General features: G+C 31.7%; 1 protein-coding gene across 1 annotated transcript in view; it reads left to right on the forward strand.

Annotated features, from left to right (window-relative positions):
• The first annotated feature begins 862 nt into the window (after positions 1–862).
• LOC137932344 (uncharacterized) overlaps positions 863–12,370 on the forward strand; it is a 39,838-nt gene continuing 28,330 nt past the window's right edge. The window contains exon 1 of the mRNA XM_068775947.1: positions 863–1,047. The gene's annotated coding sequence lies outside the window, so the exon portion shown is untranslated. The remainder of the gene's footprint in view (positions 1,048–12,370) is intronic.

A 12,370-nucleotide genomic window follows, 5' to 3' on the forward strand; every position in this document is an offset into this window, starting at 1 on the left:
AGAGGGTGTCAGGTCTAGGGGGCAGCATGGTTTCATTGCACACGGGCGCTACACGAGCTAGAGCCGCTCCTGATGGTTTAACCCATGGATGCACAGACCGCGGCCTCTCGGTCGAATGCTGGTGGCCCGCTTAAGCAAAAATAATACTCTCGTACATTCGAAAAATATTAGTTCTATTCCAGAAAAAAAAAAACAAAAAAATTTAATTACCTATACTTTTGGCGACCGGCCAGCCATCAGTTCATGATTTGCCCGAGTGGCCCCTAGTCTTAATAGGTCTGTGCAACCATGGTTTAACCCAAAAGTACAGATTAAGTAATTATTTTTCAACTTACAATAATAAATACATCAAATTAAAATTAGTTAAAAATCTTAATAAAGTAAGAGGGATTTTTAATTATTAAAAGATGGTAATAAATTGGACGTAGCTCAAAGAGTTGCTCATCTGAAGTTGCAGTAGGGGGAGCACATCGCTTCTGCAACCGATGGCTGTTCGGGCCGAAAGGTTCTCGATTGGCGACCACTACTGCTCGCTGGATACGGACAGCCCAGAATTAGTCATCCTGGTGATGTTTCAGGGAGAGCTATGCCTTGAAGTGGACTTATCTCGGCTTACATGATGATGATACTCATTATATTTATATAATGAGCTGCTAAATTGTACTAAGCATAAAAATGGGGAAAAAGGAAAAGGCCAAAATAAACTCGATTTAAATTCTGTTAAGATATTTTATATAGAGACCAGCTTTGGATAAGCGACGTCATCATTTTCCCGAGAATCTCGGACACGCATTGCCTTAACAGCTTATCAAAGTACCTCATTACATGCGCAGGCGCAACTCAAATTGGTAGATAGCTGCCGAAACGAATCAGTCGCTGCGCAGCCTTCAGCGGCGACGTACGTCTAAAAGTATTTAAGTATCGAAAGCAATGTTCACTAGACTCGCGACTATATAATAACTTTAGAATTAATTTTATTTATTTAATTTAATTTGAGTGTCTGTGTTTTAAAACTTTTGACAACGGCGTACGATTTATTTTTTAAAAGTGAGTATATTTTTTTTGCTTATTTTATTTATTGTATAACCAGCCAGAGTTATTACTTATTATTACCTGAATAATGACGGTGAGAAATATCAGCATTGTATTTAAATATCCAGACTTTTTTTTAAATAATAAATTGACAGTTGTATCAATTCAAATTTAAGAATTCTTTGTTCAATATATTTCGATTTACATCTCTTGTTTACGTCAAATTTAGTCTAATAACTGTTTGGGTGAAATGCCTCCGAACTGAGGAGAAAAGGCGAAAGAAATTCATAGATTAACATATTTTTTATTAATAATATATAATATAATTACGAAACAGTACAGAGATCTGAAGGATTCATGTTATACCTAAATATTATTATTGCATCTATAATGATTATCCACTTTGATAACGATAACTTTAACCCATGGAAAATTAAAAATGTAAAAGCTTGTAATTATAAAAACGCAGCCGTTTATTGCGACATTTTCATTGTAACGGTTTTATTTGTTTTTAATCTGTATCATTATTACGCGATGCAAGGTAGAATTGTTTTCGCGCATCTTATGTAAATATCAATTTAATAGTCGACCATGAACCGTTGCAAAGTCACGTTCGAAAAAAAGGTTATTAGTTACACAGAATGGTTCGAAAAACTGAAGCTCACGCAAAGAGGTTTAATATTAAAAATATAAAATTAAACCGCTAATTGCTTGTCAATATTAAAATGTTGTATTTCACTGAAACATTTGTATACATTTTTACTTAATTTATTATAAATTTTTTTAATTCACGAATGAACGAAGCTAACTTCTTAATTTTTATTTGATCTAATTGTTTAATTAATACAGTTAGCATTAATATTCTCAACATTTTCGATTAAAAATGGAACAAACTTTTCTTTCATATAATAATAAGGTTTATATGTAATAATTAAATAGGCACTATTTAAAATCTGCCTTTGCCTCTTATATACAGATTAAACCAAAAAAAGTATAAAAGCTTGAAAACGCCTAATATAGCCCATTTGCTGACTATTAATGTATGGTACACTCTAGCCAAAAATCGCTGGTTTTAGAAATAATAGCGTAATAATAATATAGATATAAAAAACTTTTTCAAAATTTAGTGCTACATATTAAAATTAATTATTATCGCTATCTATCTGTGCAGATAGCACTGCAAAAGATCTTGAGCTGACTCATGTAAATAAAAGAAAAATCATAAATGTAGCATATTTCAAAGCGCTCACTTTATACAGAGGGTTACAAATTAGCTTAGAATATTTAGCAAGTGAGCTATACATTATATCAGGTAGATAATAAATATAAAAAGTATATAAATTTTATGGTAGAGATGCTTAGATATGTTCATTATATGTATCAAAATCGACAAGGCTATAGCATTGAGAGTAATAAATATCAGTGCAAATTAGCTTTAAATTTCATGTTAATTTAATTATATATGTGGTAAATAAAAAAAAAAACAAATGTCTAAAATAATAAAAATGACATTGACATATACGAAAGCGCGGGAAATATTTCGCAAGCAATGTTATGGCGCCTTTGTATATTGCGAATCTTCGAAGCGGGTTAGCTTTTAGGTAATTTTTGCTGTCGATTTGCCAGTTTTTGCAAACAGGTTGCCAAACCGGCGTGTTCTAAGCAAACAGGTTGTATTGATATCACAGATTATTGCTAGATATATTGGCAGCTGACCAAATGTATGTCAAGTGATATATTCACGTTAAGTTTTATTGTTATCAACATAACGCAAGTAGGTTTTACTTAACAGTAAACGAAATGTAACCTAAAAAAATCATGCTCCTGAAATAAACAGTAACTTTTTTTTTTACATCCTTAAAGAATTTTATCGTAAATATATATTATATAAGTAACAAAAATGTTCATCTACTAAAATATGTTACAAATTCGTATCATTACTATTTATGTATAATATATATGTCAGATAAAAAGTGTGAATTCTTTAAAATGGTATATATATACCGTCGTTTCAGCCTATAGATCCGCACTGTAAGGCAAGGTCCTCCTTCAAATATATCTATGGGTGTTATACCATAATCGTACGTTACGCAAAGTTCACTGCTGTCTAACCTCTGGAAACTTGTTTGTGAGCAGTGGCGATCCTATATAATTAATGCACAAAGTAAATTAAATACGATTGTATCCCAGGAATCTAACCAGGGACGTAAGATCGTGTCTCATTCCTCTACCGCTAGACTACCTCCGCTCGGCTAAATATATCGACGACAATTGCTTTTAATTAATATATTACAGACCCTATCCAAATTTCTATGGTTTCAGAAGTAATAAATAACGTAAAAATAATATAGTAAAAAACATCGTTTTCAAAATTAGGATTATACATGTTAAAATTTATTATTGTTTACTATCTGTCTTTAATGCTATTACATCTATAAGCAATCTCCTATATGCTATATGCTAGTATATAACATATCAAAAAGTGAACGTTCCAAATTAATAAATCACAATTACAAAATAATAATTAAAATACATAATAACATGTTAGTAGTTTTATTCTAAAATAATCTACCTAAATAGGAAATTCAGTCGCTTTTTTTTGCACAAATTACTTTTGAAAAAAGAACGATGATAAATTAGCACAGACTTAGAAGAACATACTAATAATATATAATTTATTTTTAATCTGGACGTGCTCGGATCCTTGTTAGTGGACTTCAACTCGATACGCTTCGCTCTTTTAACCTTTCCCTCGATCGAAGGTTACGTCTTGAGTATCATTATTACAATCTTAGATAAAATCTTAAACCTGAACATGTGATTATGATTAATTAAATTAATATAAATCTATATTAATCAAATTAAATAACAAAATTAAATTACACTAGTCATCATTATCTTTTTCTCATAATTGCTTTATAGAAAAATGTCAGAATTAGTATCTTTACAAATTTTGAGGATAATATAAAATACTATTGTAAAATGCTTGTCAGTATTATTTTTTTACTACGTTATTTTAAAAACAGAACATTGTAAGTGCGTCGATAAAAACTAAGACAAATGGTTTTAAAAAAATATTATAAATTATTAACTTCAACTTGGTTTTAAATAGTTTACGATTTAAGTCAATAAATAGATTAAGAGACTTAGACTACAATAACATGCAAAAAGTGAGCAAAAAAAATTTTTGGAAACATTAATGAAATTATTAAACGTAAATGTAAAAATAAAGGTATGCATGCTAATATCTGTGGAATAAAATTCCAAATAATATTAAAAAAAAAAAAAAAACGTTTCTATTAATAACACGTTTGAGTAATTCGTTTTTTGACAGAGATTGAATCCCATTTTTCGGTAAATCTAATCAACTGCAAAAACTTCGCGCTGTTTTAAGTTACTGGCTCGTCGCAGTCAAAAAAAGTAAAAAAATACTCCGGAGTTCTTTTTAAATTAAATTTCTAATTTTAGCGTTCGTGTATTGCATGAACGTTATTTATTATTTGTAATAAGTTTCTTTCTAATCCTCTATATTGCAAGACTTTAGTAATAAAGTGATTACACAGAGTGTTTGGTTATGGTTGTAAAACCTTACAAATAAGTGGCAAATGTGTCAGCAAAAAGCTTTAAAGGTTATATATCTATAACCATTCATCTTGTATATTGGTAACACTTAATGCATTAGTTTACGATATTTTTTGTTTAAATATACTAACTCGACTTTTTTTGGTTTCGATTGACGTCAAATATTTGCCACGTTGGAAAATAAATTTAAATTTATTTAATGGTTTGTACGTAAGAAGAAAATTTTTTTTCTCGCAATTTTTTTTTTGGTTTCATAAGAATACTCTTTCTGTTTAACTGAAAATTTAAAAAAACAATGTCGATATTTGGAGTTAACATTACATGTAGTGATAATTTTTATATATATATATATATATATATATATAAATGAAAGACATTTTTTTCTATGTAAGCTCTAAATACAGCTGTTATATAAGATAGTCAAATCATAACAACTCGGGCATTACGTTGCGTTCAAAAAAACCTTTCACCTGTCAAACATACGAATAATCTTAACTGACGTACCTTATAATCCCTAAATTAGTTTTGAACGTAATGAATTGGCAAATTTTTGATATTGTTCAAATCACAAACGGAAGCGATCGTCCGTGTTACATTTCAATTTCTAGTTTATTTAATAGTAATATAAAATTATTTCACCGTCAAGTCATACAGAAACTTAACATACAATGTATATAAGTTATAAAATATACATTAAACTATAATATACATTTTCAAGTTTAAATATAATCACACAAATTTAAATTTGTTTCCTAATTGTAGGCGTACAAAGCCTATAGCGACTATTATTCTGGGTAAAGTCTTAAAAATAATGAAATAGCTTCATAAATAACAATAAAAAGCTACTAATAATCGATACGAAATTAACTATATAAGAGATTTGGTTAAATGATAGAGCATTTTATACGTACAGTGAAATTACAGATAAAAAATAATTTATAAGTATATAAGTCCAACCCTTGAAAGTACTTCTGGAGTCTGCAAAATTATCTAATTCGGATATTTGTGCCTGCTTGCTAATTAAGATATCATTTATTATGCAGGGTAATAGGTGTTAAAGATTTAAAGTAATAAATGTATAGCTTAATAGGCACTAAAAATTTTCAAGTTTTCAAAACAAAACTTATTTTCAATCGGTCTGTATAAAGAGTGTTTTTTTTTTCTACTGGAATACGACTGGCAACTATCAAATAGTTAATAATAATTAATTATAATGTACAGTAACATGAATTTTGAAAACGCTTTTTCTTACAATACTGTAATAACGTTTTTTATTATTTCTTAAACCGTTGATTTTAAGATAAGATGTACTGTTTATTAATTAGTAGAAAATGACCTATACATTCATCACTTTACACCTATAACCAATCACCCTGTATTTATATAAGCGTATTATTGTAAAGTTTACACATATGCCTCATCGATGAATGTTGTATTTACAGCTGTATTATTATGAATCGATTTGTTATATTTTCATCTTAAATATAAAAAAACCGCTACAGCCTAAGACTTCTACCAATGCGGAAATAATAAGATGCCTTGTGCTAATATTACATGTCTATATGATGTGTATTATCGTATCTTAATTTGAATTTTTCGAATGTTAATTATGTAATTACTGACACACTTTATATTTAATTATATCCAAACGAATTCTGAAAATTTTCCACTGGTCGTTTGAAACGAAAGAAACTGGTATAATCCTTATCACTTCGTTCATAGTGTTGCCATATTATAGATGATCTTATTATCTGTACGTGATGTAATGAAACGATTTTATCAGGATGGGTTACCGCTGCGTGTTGGTTAGGATGGACAGACGCACTTTTCCTGATAAGACGTCATTTTTTCTGAGCCAATAATTGTTACATCATAATTCTTGCATAGTTCTTTGCCAAATTACTATGCATAATTCATCGGAAATAAAAAAATGAGGAGATTCGTAGAAAATCTGAGGTCATCGTAGCACAAAGGATTGCCTGTTTGAAGTGGCAATGGGCGACGGACGTTGAGGCTGACAGATTTTCGTGTGGTGTTTAATAGAATCAGGCGCTACCTTGCGGAAGTCCATCCTAAGTAAGAAAATGACCAATATTTAGCCACTTCCGCACATGCAGTAGTAGTCGTGCAATAAAGTGCACCGCTCGCCAGCCCGCTGATAAATGCGTATGCGGTAAACAATGCGAATCACACATCTGCCACCGCTAAATCACTCAACACGTGTTTTTGGCACTAATCGATGTAACATAACTCCTGAAGATGCCCCGTGGAGGAGTGAACGACTACTACTGCATGTGCAGAAGTGGCTAAATATTGGTCCTTTTCTTACTTTCGTGTGGTGATCACGAGCCCTAGGCATAGGTACGCCCCCCACTAGATGTGATGAAAAACATACAATCGAAATGCTTATACATAAGACAGTTAAAAAACTTCCCAAAATTACCATAAGAGCAAGAGAGCAAGCAAGAAATTTCTGCACTCGTGTAAACACGCCCTTAGCCCATTATTACTTATCATTGAGATATATTATTTATCAATATAGTATTATCACTGTTCAGCGACTCATAATCTTTTTCATTATGTCAGGATTTCAAAAAACTATCGAAATGGCTTTCATAATCATCAGAGAAATTTCAAGAAATTTCGAACATCTGCCATTATACTATCACCATGTCAGCCGCTAGACGCCCGGTGCAAAGCATAGTCGTCTCCCAAACATCGCCACTATTGGGGGATTTACCATAATCGCCAAGGTTGGCAGGTAGGTTAGCGATTGTAGTGTATTGCGGTAAGCAGAGGACAATGAGAGAGATTTGTTTGTGAGCAGTTACAATGCTATGTAATTAATGTATAGGTATGAATTATATAATATTGTATACGATCGTAAGTTTCGGTCCTCTATTGCTAGGCTATCACTACTCAATAATGGCAGTCAACCGATCTTTTTAAATTAATCGCAATTGCCACCTGTTTCAATAAACAATCAATTAAAATTAAAAACAAATCGATTACTATATGTAGTAGCGACTATTGATATGTTTCGTTTTAACATTGTGAATCATGTACTGTGTATATAATATACCTTCTTTAAAAAAAGAACACTGGTTTAGAATCTCGGAATGACAAACTTTAAATTAAGAGGTTATGTATGAAATGGATCTTTTTTATTTATTTTTTTAAGCGTCGTGTTTTATTTATAATAACGAGATAAGTAGAAACAAATGTTAGATAAATCGTTTTAACCGTAAAAATCGTATCCGAATTTATTTAATTAAAAAACAATATGGTGGTATAAACAACGCCTCGGATTTTTCTTACAGAAGGTATTTTTTTTTTGTAAATCGACGCGCTCATTTAATACGACTTAAGTTTAAAAAGAGAAACAATCTTTAAAAAAAAATAAACAATTTTTTAATTAACATTTATTAAAAAAATTAACAGGTTCTTTGATTATTTTAATTATTTAATTAATTGTTTTTTTCTCTTTAGTTATTTGTATTTTTTATTATGTTTAATAATTGACTAATTAAGGCTTCGCGACTCTCCTAGTGGTTGTGACCTACAGATTAAATACTCTAAGGCTTTTATTTTATCTAACTTTTGTGAGAGCCTCTTTATAAGTTAGCATAACGGTCTTGTGTCTACTTTTGGACGTATGTATCACACAAGATGTTTAAAAAGTAAATAGTGTGGACATTAAATTCATGCAGTTTAGTGACATTGGTGTCAGATTTAAAATAAGAAAAATTTAAATCTAATAAGGCGTTTAACATTCTACGTGAAATTTATATAGAACAATTTTTTATTCAGAATAAATAAATTGTGAATATAACCATTAGACAATATTCTGTATATCAAAATTTATTTTTTGGCTTTCATAGTGGTCTGTTATGTTTTTTTTTACTTCATTATCTGTGTTCACGGTCATAGATTAAAAATTCATTTGTTGACAGGAGCGCTGTTTGTATATTATAATATGTCGCTATTGCTTCCGCGTGGCGAAGGCAAATATAAAATGAAAACGGCATGAGCTCTTTTCTTTTATTCAATAATAGAACCGTTATATAATTAAAACAATTCATTTTCCTATTCATATTTCAATATATAAACATTATATGTAAGTTGTAAGGAAAACGTTTTCTACATGTAATTTACGTATTTCTTTTAAAATGACTGCGACCTTGGAAGCGCAAACAACCATGACAAAAGATAATATGAACAGTTAGTAACATCTGAAATAATCGACAGCAATTTAAAGCTTAAGAAATTTTTTAATATTTACGACTGTATTACATGACAGTGATTGGGACGAACGGAGTTTTTTCTTCGTGTCCCTGTTTACCAAGTGTCTTCAAAAATACAGCACCATATACGCAAGTTGTATTCAAATTCCATTCACAATTCATTTCAACAGAACTTCCACGTTTCAACGAAAGCCTCCGCATAATTTTGTCCTTACGACTAGACTGGAATCGGATTACATCTAACGAACCAGGTTTGTCCACCTTATGGGTGGACGTACTTCTCATGCGTCCATGGTTTCCAACCCAGAATGTTAAGGTTCTGACGGTCATCTGTTCTGCCTGCTATTTGGCCTTCCCATTGCTATTTCAAATTCCCAACCTGTTGGGTAATGTTAGTTATATTTGTAAATCTATGATTCTGTTTATTCCTGATTAGGTGTCGTAGAGAAATCACGAGAAGAGTCCTATGGAGGACGTGTAGTACTGGAAATAGCTATCTATCAGATTTCCAAAAAGATCGGTAAGAAGCGACTTGCATCCATCGACTTCCAAGGACGTTAATGTGGTTTTCTATCAGCCTTGGATGGACGTCTTACGCTACGCTTGTTGGTCCATGGTCTCCATTCCAAAACCTTAAGGCCCCTGCGGGCATCTGACTGTTGTGTGATCTGCACACTCACTACATCTTGCCGATCCGCAAGACTACGTGGGTTACATTTGTTCATCTACGAATCTTCGTGTACCTCATTGGATCTCGTACAGAAATAGCGAATGAACGAGCATAGCCAAGGAAGCTCTGGGTTGGTGGATGTCCTACGCTGCGCTTTCTGGTCTCTGGTCACCAGTCCAGAACCATGTGGCCTGCGGTTACACAATACTAAGTTTAATGTGTTAGTCAATGTGTCACATTTGACGTTAAAAAAGTCCCGTCAAATCAAGCTATTCACATTTCTATACACCAGTATGTTACACAATCGAGTTAAATTCAACTTTCCTCATTTCGCTTCTGATTTATTTCGTATCTCTGTGATAATCTTGTTACTTATTCTCCACGACATATATTTTCAGTATCATATTTTTCCCTTAGTAAAATGTAATATACCGCCGAAGACCGAGAGATGGCGTAACATGGTGCTCAAGAAACTTTCCTAAAAGGGTTTATATCCTGATTAGTGAGTTATATGACGGAAGGAGAAGGTTTTTCCTTGTGTTGACAATGAGATAGATGGTACTTCGTAAACATTTATGTGACGGATGACAAGTTTTATTTAAAATAAGAATGAATAACTTTGCAAAGTTATTGTTTAAAATGAGGACCAGAATAGACAAAAAGTCCACGAAAAGCGAGAAAGCTTCTTCTTGTACTTTCTGCGTTAAGAAGTCTTCTTGTGCTTTTTGCATGTCTGCAATCAAAACCGGAGTAATCGTCCTATTCTGGTATTTTTAACATGACATACTTAAGTGATTTGTATAATTTGTTTCAAGTTGATACATTAATAAACATATCTCTAAACATATATATGTGTTACAAATTTCAATCATAGCGGCACTGCCAAATCTATATACGAAAAACAATCGATATATATTATACCATTTGAATACGTAGTTAAATTTGACACAACTACATTGCGACTTGCTAGATATCATGGAGGTTTCTATCGACCGCCTCGCGTTTTATGTGAGGCGCGAGGGAATGAATGGTGTGATCGGTAAGAAGTTTAAGGATTATCCTGCAACTACCCACGCATATTATATGGGGTATTTTGGAAGCCAAAAGTTTTAAATTCATCAGACGCTCCAGAAGCTTTGACACCCTTTCATTTTATTCTCGGCTCAGTGGCCACATATGGCCAGTTAAGCTCTCAGATCAAGACCAACTATGTAGATGTTATTAGAGCTACATTCTCTGCCTGGCAGATCACTTTTGGAAAAGGTGGTTCATCGAGTACATGCCAACGTGTGACAGTAGTCCTTTAGTAAAAGAAAGCTAAAAGCGTAAGCTCTCACCGCTAGTGGCTGAATCCTAGCAAGTTGCTACCAGGGTTTATTGTTCCACTAGGGGCCCGGAATGTTGGCGACTGGCTGGGTCATTAAAAACTTCTTCATGTTTTTATTTGCTTTTAAACTTTTTTTAAGTTTTGCTTTGTTTTGTTACGTTTGTTCTGTCAGGCTATTGTTGCGTATTATTTTAATGTTACCTAGTTTTGTTAAATTATAATAAAATCACCACCATCATTTTCATTTCTTTCTCGCCAACTGTATAGCCATTTACATTTAAAAAAACATAAATTGTTTTTATTATCTGTGGAAGATAAAATATAAATTATACTTTACTACACTTCATTTCCCTGTAAACATAAACGATTGCGTTTTATGAAAAAACCGTGAAACTTATTTGAGAACTAAACATTGTAAAATATTGAAGTCTATAGATAATTAGTTTATTTTTAATGGTTATCTTATCTCTGTCTTTGAAGTGTTGTATGTTATTGTGTTGATTTCCCGAAGCTATTATAAAAGATGAGTAATATTTCTATTTCTAGCAACACTAATGACACGGTAACACCCTTTTTAATCGATCGAACTAAATCGTTGCCATAACGATAAATAGATATCATTTCAACTATTGCTGCTATAGATATAATATCTGTAATTAAAGTTATATTGAGTTCAAAATCTATTTATTTATTTACTTCATTTCGAGTTATTATTCTGGCATCAAATCATATTTCGATATCGCCGGAATGCTGACATCTCTTCCCTTCTCTATAGTATTTTATTTAACTCGCTTACTCTCTCTTACCTTAAATCTAGATTTCTTTTCTTGGACGATATATTGCTGAGAATATCAGAGAACTTGAAATTGACTATGCCTGCTCATTCAACTATGTTTATGGAATGCCAGAGCTACCAGAACCAAAAGATGCGCTAAATTGCTGACAGCATTTAAAACAATCATAAAAAAGCACTTCCTTCGCCTCTAAAATAGGATATTCATCTTTTAATCATTCATATTCATGAAGTACCTCTCCCTCGTAAATATTTTAAATAATACATAAATATAATATTTATTTTTAAATAATATTTTTAAAAAGGTTTATATTAATATATATATATATAAATATATATATATATATATGTATATATACGTATTTGTATTTAAGTACACCCTAAATTGCCCTCTCCTACAAGTGTCTCATCTCTAAAGGTTTTTTGGTAACGATTGCCTCGAGCGATAAGACAGTCTCGTACCGTATGAATAGTTTCTTTTTTACTCTTCTCTCTCTCTCTCTTATTGTCTATAGTGTACAAAAGTATTAATGTATAATTTATTTTTCGAATATTTTTTTAAGTAAACTTATCGTCGTCTAGACTGCATGTTTATTATGAAATTACTGGTTACCAGTTCTTATCAGCGAGTTTAGCCGTACAAAATCAGGTGTTAATACACCGTGCACTTTTCCGGTATAAAACTCTCGGGTACTGCCACATTTTATAGCTAATGATAATTA

The sequence above is a fragment of the Battus philenor genome, unplaced genomic scaffold (assembly GCF_028537555.1).
Source record: "Battus philenor isolate CCGP_79_NKW_IND1 unplaced genomic scaffold, ilBatPhil1.0.hap1 SCAF_9, whole genome shotgun sequence".
Lineage (NCBI taxonomy): Eukaryota > Metazoa > Arthropoda > Insecta > Lepidoptera > Papilionidae > Battus > Battus philenor.